Below are 11,483 nucleotides of genomic sequence, written 5' to 3' on the forward strand. Positions count from 1 at the left end.
TGGTAGCACTGCAAAACATTAATTATTTTTTATTGAGTGTTTTTTGTTTGTTTGTTTGACAAGTTGTACTCCCTTAAGGACGTGTGTCTCTAATTCCGCTGTGGAAAACCTCGAGAGCTCGGCTCGTGATATGCTGGCCTTGAAGTCGCCGTCTGGCAGTGCGAGTGTCTCTCGGCTCACCTGACACCGCCTGACAGAGCCGGACGTTGTAGCGGCGACCTGCCCCTGGAGCAGCGGCAGCGGCAGACGGGCTACTGGAGTACAGAGGAAGGGCGGCCAACGGCCGATCGCGCACCTTGTTTACGACCGCCCGGCCCGGCGTCGCGCCTGTAAATCTGGCCGACGTTTACTGCGGGGTTAGCGGCGCGCTGTAAACTTGTCCGCCGCCTAAGCCGGCCGCAGCCCCTCCGCAGTCACACGCGGCTGCCATTGCCTGCGCCTGCGCCCCCTGCCGTGCTGAGTGAATATCCGCCGGCACATCGCAAATTTCCACAAAGTGCGCAACCCAGTTCCGAAAGTGGATGAACCGAAGCCGTAATAAACTTTGAGAGGTTCGTTTGCTGTTGCGCAATACTCGCAGAGAGCTTTATCGAATATTTTTTTTCTTTTTTTGTGCTCTAGTGTTTCCGTAGGTATGTTGCAAACATCACTACGTTCCTGTCCCTTATCAACAGATTCTTTTGAACGATATGCGTCGTGACAAGCTCCGCAACAAAAACATTTTCCCGCTCTCTGTCTTCCATTCAAGGACACTCACACGTGCCGGCCGCGGTGGTCTAGCGGTTCTAGGCGCTCAGTCCGGAACCGCGCGACTGCTACGGTCGCAGGTTCGAATCCTGCCTCGGGCATGGATGTGCGTGATGTCCTTAGCTTAGTTAGGTTTAAGTAGTTCTAAGTTCTAGGGGACTGATGACCACAGATGTTAAGTCCCATAGTGCTCAGAGCCCTTTGAACCACTCACACGTAATACACTGATGTGACAAATTACAATGAAATGAATACCCCTATTTGGAACAGACATTGATATAAGTCAACGGGGACAGTTGAAAATGTGTGCCCCGACCGGGACTCGAACTTGGGACCTCCTGCTTACATGGCAGACAGTCTATCCATTGTTCTATTTTTTTTTTTTTTTTTTTTTTGCCTTTTGTTCGTTATTGATCGTTATGAGTGGTCGTTGCGGACGTCGCAAGACATGCTGTTCAAGTTCGGTGGTTGATCCACTCAGTTTTTTATTACCGACGCCAACCGGCTCTCGGACCGAACACGCTGAGCTACCGTGCCATCCATCTGAGCCACCAAGGACACAGTGCGACTGCAGGGACTTACCCTGGCACGCCTCCAGTGAGACCCACATTCCCAACTTATTGCCCCGCACTATATTCATAGTGCCCCTGCCCATTATACTCATTACTCGCGGCTTTTTGCCGATTCCATTAAGAAAAAAATGGTTCAAATGGCTCTGAGCACTATTGCAGTTAACTATTATGGACATCAGTCCCCTAGAACTACTGAAACCTAACTAACCTTAGGACATCACACAACACCCAGCCATCACGAGGCAGAGAAAATCCCTGACCCCGCCGGGAATCGAACCCGGGAACCCGGGCGTGGGAAGCGAGAACGCTACCGCACGACCACGAGATGAGGGCGATTCCAGTAAGAGTTCGGGCCCTGTTTGTGCATCCACACAGAAGAAGATGGTCAAATGGCCAGTGAGCCATATACATATAATGTGACAAAAGTCGTGGGATAGCGAAATTAAATGGTTCAAATGGCTCTGAGCACTATGGGACTTAACATTTGAGGTCATCAGTCCCCTAGAACTTAGAACTCCTTAAACCTAACTAACCTAAGGACATCACAAACATCCATGCCCGAGGCAGGATTCGAGCCTGCGACCGTAGCGAGTACAACCGCTCGGCCACGCCGGCTAGCGACAGCGCAATCCATATATACAGATGCCAGTACTATCGTGTACGGAAGGCATAAGGATGGCATTGGTAGCTCACATTTGTATTAAGATGATTCATATGAAAAGCTTTCCCACGTGATTATGTACACACTATAAGAATGAAGGGGCTTTGAATGCGGAATGGTATGTTTGAACTACACGTGTCGGACATTCTATTTCGGATATCGTTAGGGAATTCAGTATTCCGAGAACCACAGTGTCTAGAGTGCGCCGAAAATACCAAATTTCAGGCTTTACCTGCCATCACGGACAACGCACAATACGGCCTCGGTAGCTGAGTGGTCAGCGTGACAGAATGTCTGTCCTAAGGTCCCGTGTTCGATTCCCGGCTGGGTCGGAGATTTTCTCCGCTCAGGGACTGGGTGTTGTCCTAATCATCATCATTTCATCCCCATCAACGCACAGGTCGCCGAAGTGGCGTCAACTCGAAAGACCTGCGCCAGACATACGGGAGGCCCTAGCCACACGACATTTCATTTCACAGACAACGCACTGGCCGACGGCCTTCACATAACGACCGAGAGCAGCGGCGTTTACGTAGAGTTGTCAGTGCTAACGGACAAGCAACACTTTCCCCTGTGAAATCTTGCCTATGTTACTAAGAATTTAGAATCTAATAGAGCATCTAATAGACCATTGTTGAGTTTATCAAACGTAATTGTTATATATTTGATTATCTGTTGCCTTCCGTATACTATCTTTCATATCTACCCAACTGTCACCTACTCATTCCTTTCCTCCGTTTCAGTCAACTCTTTTCCCAATGCTCTCTGTGGAGCTCTCAACAATCTATGGTTCTTACCGTTTATCCAGGTCCCACCTCCTTCATTTCCTACCGTTTTGCAGTTTCTTCACTTTAAATCCGCACTTTGTAGCCAACAAATTAAGCTTAGGGTACACACCTACAAATGACATTGTCTTATAGTTCAAAATGCAGTTTCGAAATTTTTGTCTTACCCCCACATAATCAATCTAAAATGTGAAACCGTCTAGTATCTCCACACCTCTTTCATGTATATAATCGCCTTACATGATTCTTAACCAATTCTTAAATCTCTTATGAAACATTTAAGAATGATTCGAATTACGTTCCTAGAACATTAGGGATCAGTCCTATTTAGAACAGCTGGGACTCCGAGTGCATAGCGGACCTACCTCCAACCAATCTCTGTGAGCCATGGCCAGCTATTAAATTCAAAAAATGCCTCTGAGTACTATGGGACTTAACATCTATGGTCATCAGTCCGCTAGAACGTAGAACTACTTAAACCTAACTAACCTAAGGACATCATACAACACCCAGCCATCACGAGGCAGAGAAAACCCCTACCCCCGCCGGGAATCGAACCCGGGAAACCGGGCGTGGGAAGCGAGAACGCTACCGCACGACCACGAGAGCTATTAAGTGGTCATGAGCCAAGACACCTAGCCGGCAGCGGTGGTCTCGCGGTTCTAGGCGCGCAGTCTGGAACCGTGCGACTGCTACGGTCGCAGGTTCGAATCCTACCTCGGGCATGGATGTGTCTGATGTCCTTAGATTAGTTAGGTTTAAGAAGTTCTAATTTTAGGGGCTGATGACTTCATCTGCTCAGTCCCATAGTGCTTAGAGCCATTTGAACCATTTTCAACAGACATTTCCATGCCTTATACTGAGATTGAGAAATTTCTGTCAGTCGTGGATGGCAAGTAAACTGTTATGCATCAGGATACGTGTTTCGTAAGTATAACAATCCGACATCCCATCTCCTACAAACTATTTAAGAACTGTTTGAGTAACATTCTAAGGACATCACGCAGATATTCTACTAAGGGTATCTGGGATACCATCAAGTGAGATTTGGAACTTCCCGGCAGATTAAAACTGTGTGCTGGACCGAGACTAGAACTCGGGACCTTCACCTTTCGTGTGCAAGTGCTCTACTAATTAAACTACCAAAGCACGAACTGTCGGAACATTGATGCTGTCAACGGCTTCCTGAATGGCTATTGACAGCTCAGCATATGCTTTAGGATTATTGCTGTACAACTTGTCTTTAAAAAGGAGTGGTATGTGTTCCGATCCGGAGAATATGATGGCCTATCGAAGCCCATGCCAGGGGTCTCTGGGCAGCCCAGAGCGAGAATGTGGTCCCCGAAGTGCTCCTCCAGGCCATCGAACACTCTCCTGCTTCAGTGGGGTCGCCCCCGTCTTGCATAAACGACATCTTCTTTAGGGTTATTTTTTATAAAGGGGATTAAATCATCTTCTAAAACCTTCACATACATCCGGTGGTCACCGTGCCATCAAGGAATGTCTCACCGGTTATTCCGTGACTGGACATTGCACAGCACACAGTCACCCGTCGAGGGTGAAGACATTTCCAGATCGCGAAGTGAGGATTCTCATTCCCCCAAGTGCGCTAATTTTACTTATTGACGAATCCATCCAAATGAAAGTGGGCTTAGTCGCTAACCCAAACTAAATTCACATAAAAGTACTGTTCGTCAGTTCAGTGGAGAATACTGTTGACGAAACACATCCGGTGTTCCACGGTCCTGGGGCATAATGTATGGTGGGTTTGATTTTTGTATGGGAAGAGGTGCAGGTCTTCAACAACACTTTGACGCAGTGTCTCGCGACTGATTCCCTACTGTTGTGCAGCTCGCTTGATCGATTTCCTGGGACTGGTTTGAAGCACAGCGCGTGTCTTCTCGATGTTTTCAGGCCTTTTCACCCTTTCTGTAAGACCTATATTGGCAAAACTGTCATCAGGAGCTCTACCCGTTCTCTCAAACTTGCGAATGACATTCTTGTTAACACACTTGGATCGATTGTCTTCCGCTTGAACTCGCTAGGAATCTTTCTTTGAGCCGCAGTTGGGCCGTTATTGCTCGTATAGTACGCCTTCACAACCGCTATACGCTCACGCACGCTGCAGCGTGAGATTTTCACGTGCGAATGGCAGACAACAACAAGGCGCGTTCACATGCGCATACGAATTCCCATCACGACCCACGGCCAATCGTTCAGTCTGAGCGTCCTAATGCAAACCGTTCAGAAGGTATGACGATTTTATTTCATTAAGTTCAACAACTGTCACCCAGTAAATTCTTTTTCCTTCAAATTACTTTCCACTGTTTCAAAAGACGGTGCAAAAGCTCGGATACGAAAGGATAGGGAAGGAAACCGTCCGTGTTGGTTTCATGGGAACCATTCCACCATTTGCCTGGTGCTATTTAGGAAAATCACGGAAAATTTTAATCAGGCTGGCCTGATGCGGATTTGAACCATCGTTCTCCATAGTGCGAGTCCAGTGTGCTCATATGCTTGGAAAATAAATCGTCAAAATATTTTAATATCCATCAAAACTCAGCTGCTGGTGAGATCTCTTGAACTTGAAATATATACGAGCCATTTCATAGCCACTGCTGCATAACTTACCCATGTATCAACATCTTCAAACGTATGCGTTCGTGCGTGCTTGCGTGTGCGCATTTCGTGCGTGCTTGCGTGTGCGCATGTGTGTGTGTGTGTGTGTGTGTGTGTGTGTGTGTGTGTGTGTGTGTGTGTGTGTGTGTGTGTGTGGCTGTGAGAGAGAGAGAGAGAGAGAGAGAGAAATATGGCTGATTCATTTCTGTTGTAGGAGACGAGGTACTGGCAGAAGTAAAGCTGTGAGTACCGGGCGTGAGTCGTGCTTCGGTAGCTCAGTTGGTAGAGCACTTGCCCGCGAAAGGCAAAGGTCCCGAGTTCGAGTCTCGGTCGGGCACACAGTTTTAATCTGCCAGGAAGTTTCATATCAGCGCACACTCCGCTGCAGAGTGAAAATCTCATTCTGGAAACATCCCCCAGGCTGTGGCTAAGCCATGTCTCCGCAATATCCTTTCTTTCAGGAGTGCTAGTTCTGCAAGGTTCGCAGGAGAGCTTCTGTAAAGTTTGGAAGGTAGGAGACGAGGTACTGGCAGAAGTAAAGCTGTGAGTACCGGGCGTGAGTCGTGCTTCGGTAGCTCAGTTGGTAGAGCACTTGCCCGCGAAAGGCAAAGGTCCCGAGTTCGAGTCTCGGTCGGGCACACAGTTTTAATCTGCCAGGAAGTTTCATATCAGCGCACACTCCGCTGCAGAGTGAAAATCTCATTCTGGAAACATCCCCCAGGCTGTGGCTAAGCCATGTCTCCGCAATATCCTTTCTTTCAGGAGTGCTAGTTCTGCAAGGTTCGCAGGAGAGCTTCTGTAAAGTTTGGAAGGTAGGAGACGAGGTACTGGCAGAAGTAAAGCTGTGAGTACCGGGCGTGAGTCGTGCTTCGGTAGCTCAGTTGGTAGAGCACTTGCCCGCGAAAGGCAAAGGTCCCGAGTTCGAGTCTCGGTCGGGCACACAGTTTTAATCTGCCAGGAAGTTTCATATCAGCGCACACTCCGCTGCAGAGTGAAAATCTCATTCTGGAAACATCCCCCAGGCTGTGGCTAAGCCATGTCTCCGCAATATCCTTTCTTTCAGGAGTGCTAGTTCTGCAAGGTTCGCAGGAGAGCTTCTGTAAAGTTTGGAAGGTAGGAGACGAGGTACTGGCAGAAGTAAAGCTGTGAGTACCGGGCGTGAGTCGTGCTTCGGTAGCTCAGTTGGTAGAGCACTTGCCCGCGAAAGGCAAAGGTCCCGAGTTCGAGTCTCGGTCGGGCACACAGTTTTAATCTGCCAGGAAGTTTCATATCAGCGCACACTCCGCTGCAGAGTGAAAATCTCATTCTGGAAACATCCCCCAGGCTGTGGCTAAGCCATGTCTCCGCAATATCCTTTCTTTCAGGAGTGCTAGTTCTGCAAGGTTCGCAGGAGAGCTTCTGTAAAGTTTGGAAGGTAGGAGACGAGGTACTGGCAGAAGTAAAGCTGTGAGTACCGGGCGTGAGTCGTGCTTCGGTAGCTCAGTTGGTAGAGCACTTGCCCGCGAAAGGCAAAGGTCCCGAGTTCGAGTCTCGGTCGGGCACACAGTTTTAATCTGCCAGGAAGTTTCATATCAGCGCACACTCCGCTGCAGAGTGAAAATCTCATTCTGGAAACATCCCCCAGGCTGTGGCTAAGCCATGTCTCCGCAATATCCTTTCTTTCAGGAGTGCTAGTTCTGCAAGGTTCGCAGGAGAGCTTCTGTAAAGTTTGGAAGGTAGGAGACGAGGTACTGGCAGAAGTAAAGCTGTGAGTACCGGGCGTGAGTCGTGCTTCGGTAGCTCAGTTGGTAGAGCACTTGCCCGCGAAAGGCAAAGGTCCCGAGTTCGAGTCTCGGTCGGGCACACAGTTTTAATCTGCCAGGAAGTTTCAACGACGAGGTAGCTGTAAAATTGCATAGCCAAAATTGGAAAATCTAAAAAAATAAACCACAAATACAAAAATAATACTGGCCCAAAACAACGGTACATGCTCAATACATCCCAACAAGTACAGTGTCATATCTCTCTTGAAAGCTATTATAAAAACTAATTAAAGGAAAAATCACCACCCTATACGAAGAACATAAAATAAAAGTAAAAAAATGTTGACAGAGATTTCCAACGATGAAAAGGTTACATCGTTAAAATTATGTGTATTATGGTTGATTTTTTTTCTTCAGAAACAGAACGTGGCCTGGTTTCCACTAGAATAAGAGTAGAAATTACTGGCTACGGAATTTTGGATTCTCATCCGCAGATTCCAATAGAGTAATTAGTGGCAATCGTATTCCTCATAAATCAGAATTATCGCAGCAGCAATTAAACACTTGTGATTGCGGATTCAAAGTTTTATCGTTGCGGGACAGGTCCAACCAGCGAAGAACAATGCAGCTCCGAGCACGCACAGCGATGTGTGGTAGTGTTAATGGGGCTGAGCGATATGCGTAAATCTGTCAGGTTTAAGCCTTTACATGCGTTAAGCTGCAGTCTGTCTCCAGTCTCGCTCTAAAAAACTCAGCTTGCAGTTCGACTTTTCGTTTTCTGTAACGTCATTTAAGGTAACTTAGTTGTGGACGCCTAGATAAATACTAACAATTTTTATAAGGTTTATTTACATGGCTCTAACTAAAACACGTGTGCTCTTTGTAGGATCAAAACTGTGGGACAATAAGAAAGCTACTTGCTGAACGTTTTAATATATTAATCACATTAGTTCTCATACTGACTTTATTACAGTTTTTCTCTGAAGATCACAAAGTATATGTTGTATTTATCGGTCAATAATCGCAATCTATGCCTTGATTAACTGTCTTACTTAGATGCTTGAAACTTTACATTAAGAACATGTTCCTCTAAATGGCAGACTACTATCATGTCATTTCAGTCACAAGTTTTTATTCTAGAAATATTTGCTCCGATAATCAAAATTAAGGATTGTATTGTATGTTAACTGTAGGCCTAGAAACGACGGAGAGGATCCGTCCCCGCCGCAGCCGCAGTGGTCCACAACCTCACGATGATTACCACGCCGGCCGGTGTGGCCGAGCGGTTCTAGGTGCTTCAGTCTGGAACCGCGCGACCGCTACGGCAGCAGTTCGAATCCTGCCTCGGCCATGGATGTGTGCGATGTCCTTAGGTTAGTTAGGTTTATGTAGTTCTAAGTTCTAGGGGACTGATGACCTCAGATGTTAAGTCCCATAGTGCTCAAAACGATTTGATGATTACCACACTCCACTACACCCCTCCGCCGCTCCACACCAAACCACTCTTTTAGGGTTATTGTGCCGTTCGGCCCCCAGAGGAGAACTTGTTTGCACAACAATCGCCGACATAGTGTAGATGAGGCGGAATAAGGGAAATCAGCCGGCATTCGCCGAGTCAGATGGAAAACCGCCTAAAAACCATCTACAGACTGGCCAGCTCACCGGACATCGACACAAGTCCGCCGGGTGGATTCGTGCCGGGGACCAGGCGCTCCTTTCAACCCGAAAAGCCGTGCGTTAGACCGCACGGCTTACCTGGCGGGTAAAATTAAGGATACTTTTCTATAACTAATCAGTAAACATTTTTCTTCCTGTTGTTAGTACGTTAGTGTCTGTAGTGTGCTTCACTTAAAATAATATCCTGAAACATCCCAAAAAGCTTCTATCTTAAATAGATTGTGCATGTGTCAGAAAATTTAATTCTCAAGAAATTCGAGTCAAATCTCTACTTCATCACAGAATTCCTCTGTTGTTACTATTACATTCTAGCTGCATAATTTTCTTGGTTTACAGTACATCTTCTCTCTTCCTTTCCTTGCTTTCCCTCGTTATTTTGGCCTCTTTAGTTGCCTCAGGACCTACTTCTCAGCTTTGTCCACTCTCTTGGAATCAACAGCCAACAATGATTGCCTCATACCGTACCCAGAATATATATTCCTAGGAACTCTAGAACTTCACACCAGTAACAAAATATTTTTTAGAAGCATAATAACTTTCTAGAATAGCAAAATAGCAAAAACTCAAACTACATAAAGCAAATCAACGCTCGAAAACCAAAGATATACACTGGTGTCCAAAATTAAAGCAACAAACCTCTGTTTCCCCCTCTTGTGTCTAATCATACAAAATGTCAACAGATGTCCGTACAGTCGTGTTCTGCACGGAAGATAGCATTCCGGTCGACGGACAGCCACGTCATCGATGACGTCAGGATACCAGTCAAACAGGGTAGTGTTTCCCGGGTAGTCCCATCCACAATCGGTGTGTATATAGTCAAAGACGTCGACCAAACTCTTTGCGGCGGAGGGCCGTAACAAGAATTGGAGCAGGACAGTCGCAAACTGAAGTGGCGTGAAAGCTTAATGTAAATCGCTCTGTTGTTTCACGGATGTGACGACAGTTTATAGAGACCGAAACAGTACCCCAAGGACCAGGGCATGGCCAACCACGAGCGATATCAAAAGGAGAGGGCCATTATTTCGCCGTAAGTGCACGACGGTACTGCCTTAGTACTGCACGCCAACTGGCGTCTAAGCTCCAGCATCCACTGGACGTGTTGTATCGAGACAAACGGTGTACAGGTGGCTTCGGGGGTCTGGTCTTTACTGACGGAGACCTTCTGCATGTGTATCTCTGATGTGTCTTCACAGAAGGAAACGAGTGAGTGTCAACATGCCAACTGGACGGTCGAATAGTAGGCCAATATTCTTTTCACAAATGCGTCTCAATTTGGTCTGGAGACTGATTCCCGACGCATTCGCATCTGCAGGGAAAGTGGAACACGATTTCGGAATCCAAACTTTGTGGAAAGAGACCGATATCGAGGAGGATTCTTCATGGCGTGGGCAGGGATTATGTTGACCACTCGAACACCTCTTCATGAAATTGTACCGCTGAATCGGCAAGGTTCAACTGCTATCAAGTTGTTGTTGTTGTGGTCTTCAGTCCTGAAACTGGTCTGATGCAGCTCTCCATGCTACTCTATCCTGTGCAAGCTTCTTCATCTCCCAGCACCTACTGCAACCTACATCCTTTAGAATCTGCTTAGTGTATTCATCTATTGGTCTCCCTCTACGATTCTTACCCTCCGCGCAGCCCTCCAATACTATATTGGTGATCCCTTGATGCCTCAGAAAGCCCTACCAACCGATCCCTTCTTCTAGTCAAGTTGTGTCACAAACTTCTCTCCTCCCCAGTCCTATTCAATACCGCCTCATTAGTTATGTGATCTACCCATCTAATCTTCAGTATTCTTCTGTAGCACCACATTTCGAAAGCTTCTATTCTCTTCTTGTCCAAACTATTTATCATCGACGCTTCACTTCCATACGTGGCTACACTCCGTACAAATACTTTCAGAAACGACTTCCTGACACTTAAATCTATACTCGATATTAACAAATTTCTCTTCTTCGGAAACGCTTTCCTTGCCATTGCCAGTCTACATTTTATATCCTCTCTACTTCGACCATCATTAGTTATTTTGCTCCCCAAATAGCAAAACTCCTTTACTACTTTAAGTGTCTCACTTCCTAACCTAATTCGCTCAGCATCACCCGACTTAATTCGACTACATTCCATTATCCTCGTTTTGCTTTTGTTGATGTTCATCTTATATCCTCCTTTCAAGACACTATCCATTCCGATCAACTGCTGTTCCAAGTCCTTTGCTGTCTCTGACAGAATTACAATGTCATCAGCTAACCTCAAAGTTTTTATTTCTTTTCCATGGCTTTTAATTCTTACTCCGAATTTTTTTGTTGCTTCCTTCACTGCTTGCTCAGTATACAGATTGAATAACATCGGGGAATGACTACAACCCTGTCTCACTCCCTTCCCTACCACTGTTTCCCTTTCTTCTCCCTCGACTCTTATAGTTGCCATCTGGTTTCTGTACAAATTTTAAATAGCCTTTCGCTCCCTGTGTTTTACCCCTGCCACCTTCAGAATTTGAAAGAAAGTATTCCAGTCAACAATGTCAAAAGGTTTTTCTATGTCTACAAATGGTATAAACGTAGGTTTGCCTTTCCTTAATCTAGCTTCTAAGATAAGTTGTATCTCGAGGAAATCCTGGAACCTCAGGTGTGGTTGTTGCGAGGTGGTGTGGGCCCAGACTTCATACTGATTGAATATAGTG

The 11,483-nt window shown here is 46.4% G+C and overlaps 6 non-coding genes across 6 annotated transcripts; all 6 read left to right on the forward strand.

Moving 5' to 3' along the window:
• The first annotated feature begins 5,647 nt into the window (after positions 1-5,647).
• Trnas-cga (transfer RNA serine (anticodon CGA)) lies at positions 5,648-5,722 on the forward strand. The gene has a single exon. It is a non-coding gene; the product is annotated as a tRNA-Ser (tRNA).
• A 226-nt stretch (positions 5,723-5,948) lies between these two features.
• Trnas-cga (transfer RNA serine (anticodon CGA)) lies at positions 5,949-6,023 on the forward strand. Its single transcript has one exon. It is a non-coding gene; the product is annotated as a tRNA-Ser (tRNA).
• Positions 6,024-6,249: 226 nt separating this feature from the next.
• Trnas-cga (transfer RNA serine (anticodon CGA)) lies at positions 6,250-6,324 on the forward strand. The gene has a single exon. It is a non-coding gene; the product is annotated as a tRNA-Ser (tRNA).
• A 226-nt stretch (positions 6,325-6,550) lies between these two features.
• Positions 6,551-6,625, forward strand: Trnas-cga (transfer RNA serine (anticodon CGA)). The gene has a single exon. It is a non-coding gene; the product is annotated as a tRNA-Ser (tRNA).
• A 226-nt stretch (positions 6,626-6,851) lies between these two features.
• Trnas-cga (transfer RNA serine (anticodon CGA)) lies at positions 6,852-6,926 on the forward strand. Its single transcript has one exon. It is a non-coding gene; the product is annotated as a tRNA-Ser (tRNA).
• A 226-nt stretch (positions 6,927-7,152) lies between these two features.
• On the forward strand, positions 7,153-7,227 carry Trnas-cga (transfer RNA serine (anticodon CGA)). The gene has a single exon. It is a non-coding gene; the product is annotated as a tRNA-Ser (tRNA).
• The last annotated feature ends 4,256 nt before the right edge of the window (positions 7,228-11,483 follow it).

The sequence above is a fragment of the Schistocerca gregaria genome, chromosome 4 (genome assembly GCF_023897955.1).
Source record: "Schistocerca gregaria isolate iqSchGreg1 chromosome 4, iqSchGreg1.2, whole genome shotgun sequence".
Taxonomy (NCBI): domain Eukaryota; kingdom Metazoa; phylum Arthropoda; class Insecta; order Orthoptera; family Acrididae; genus Schistocerca; species Schistocerca gregaria.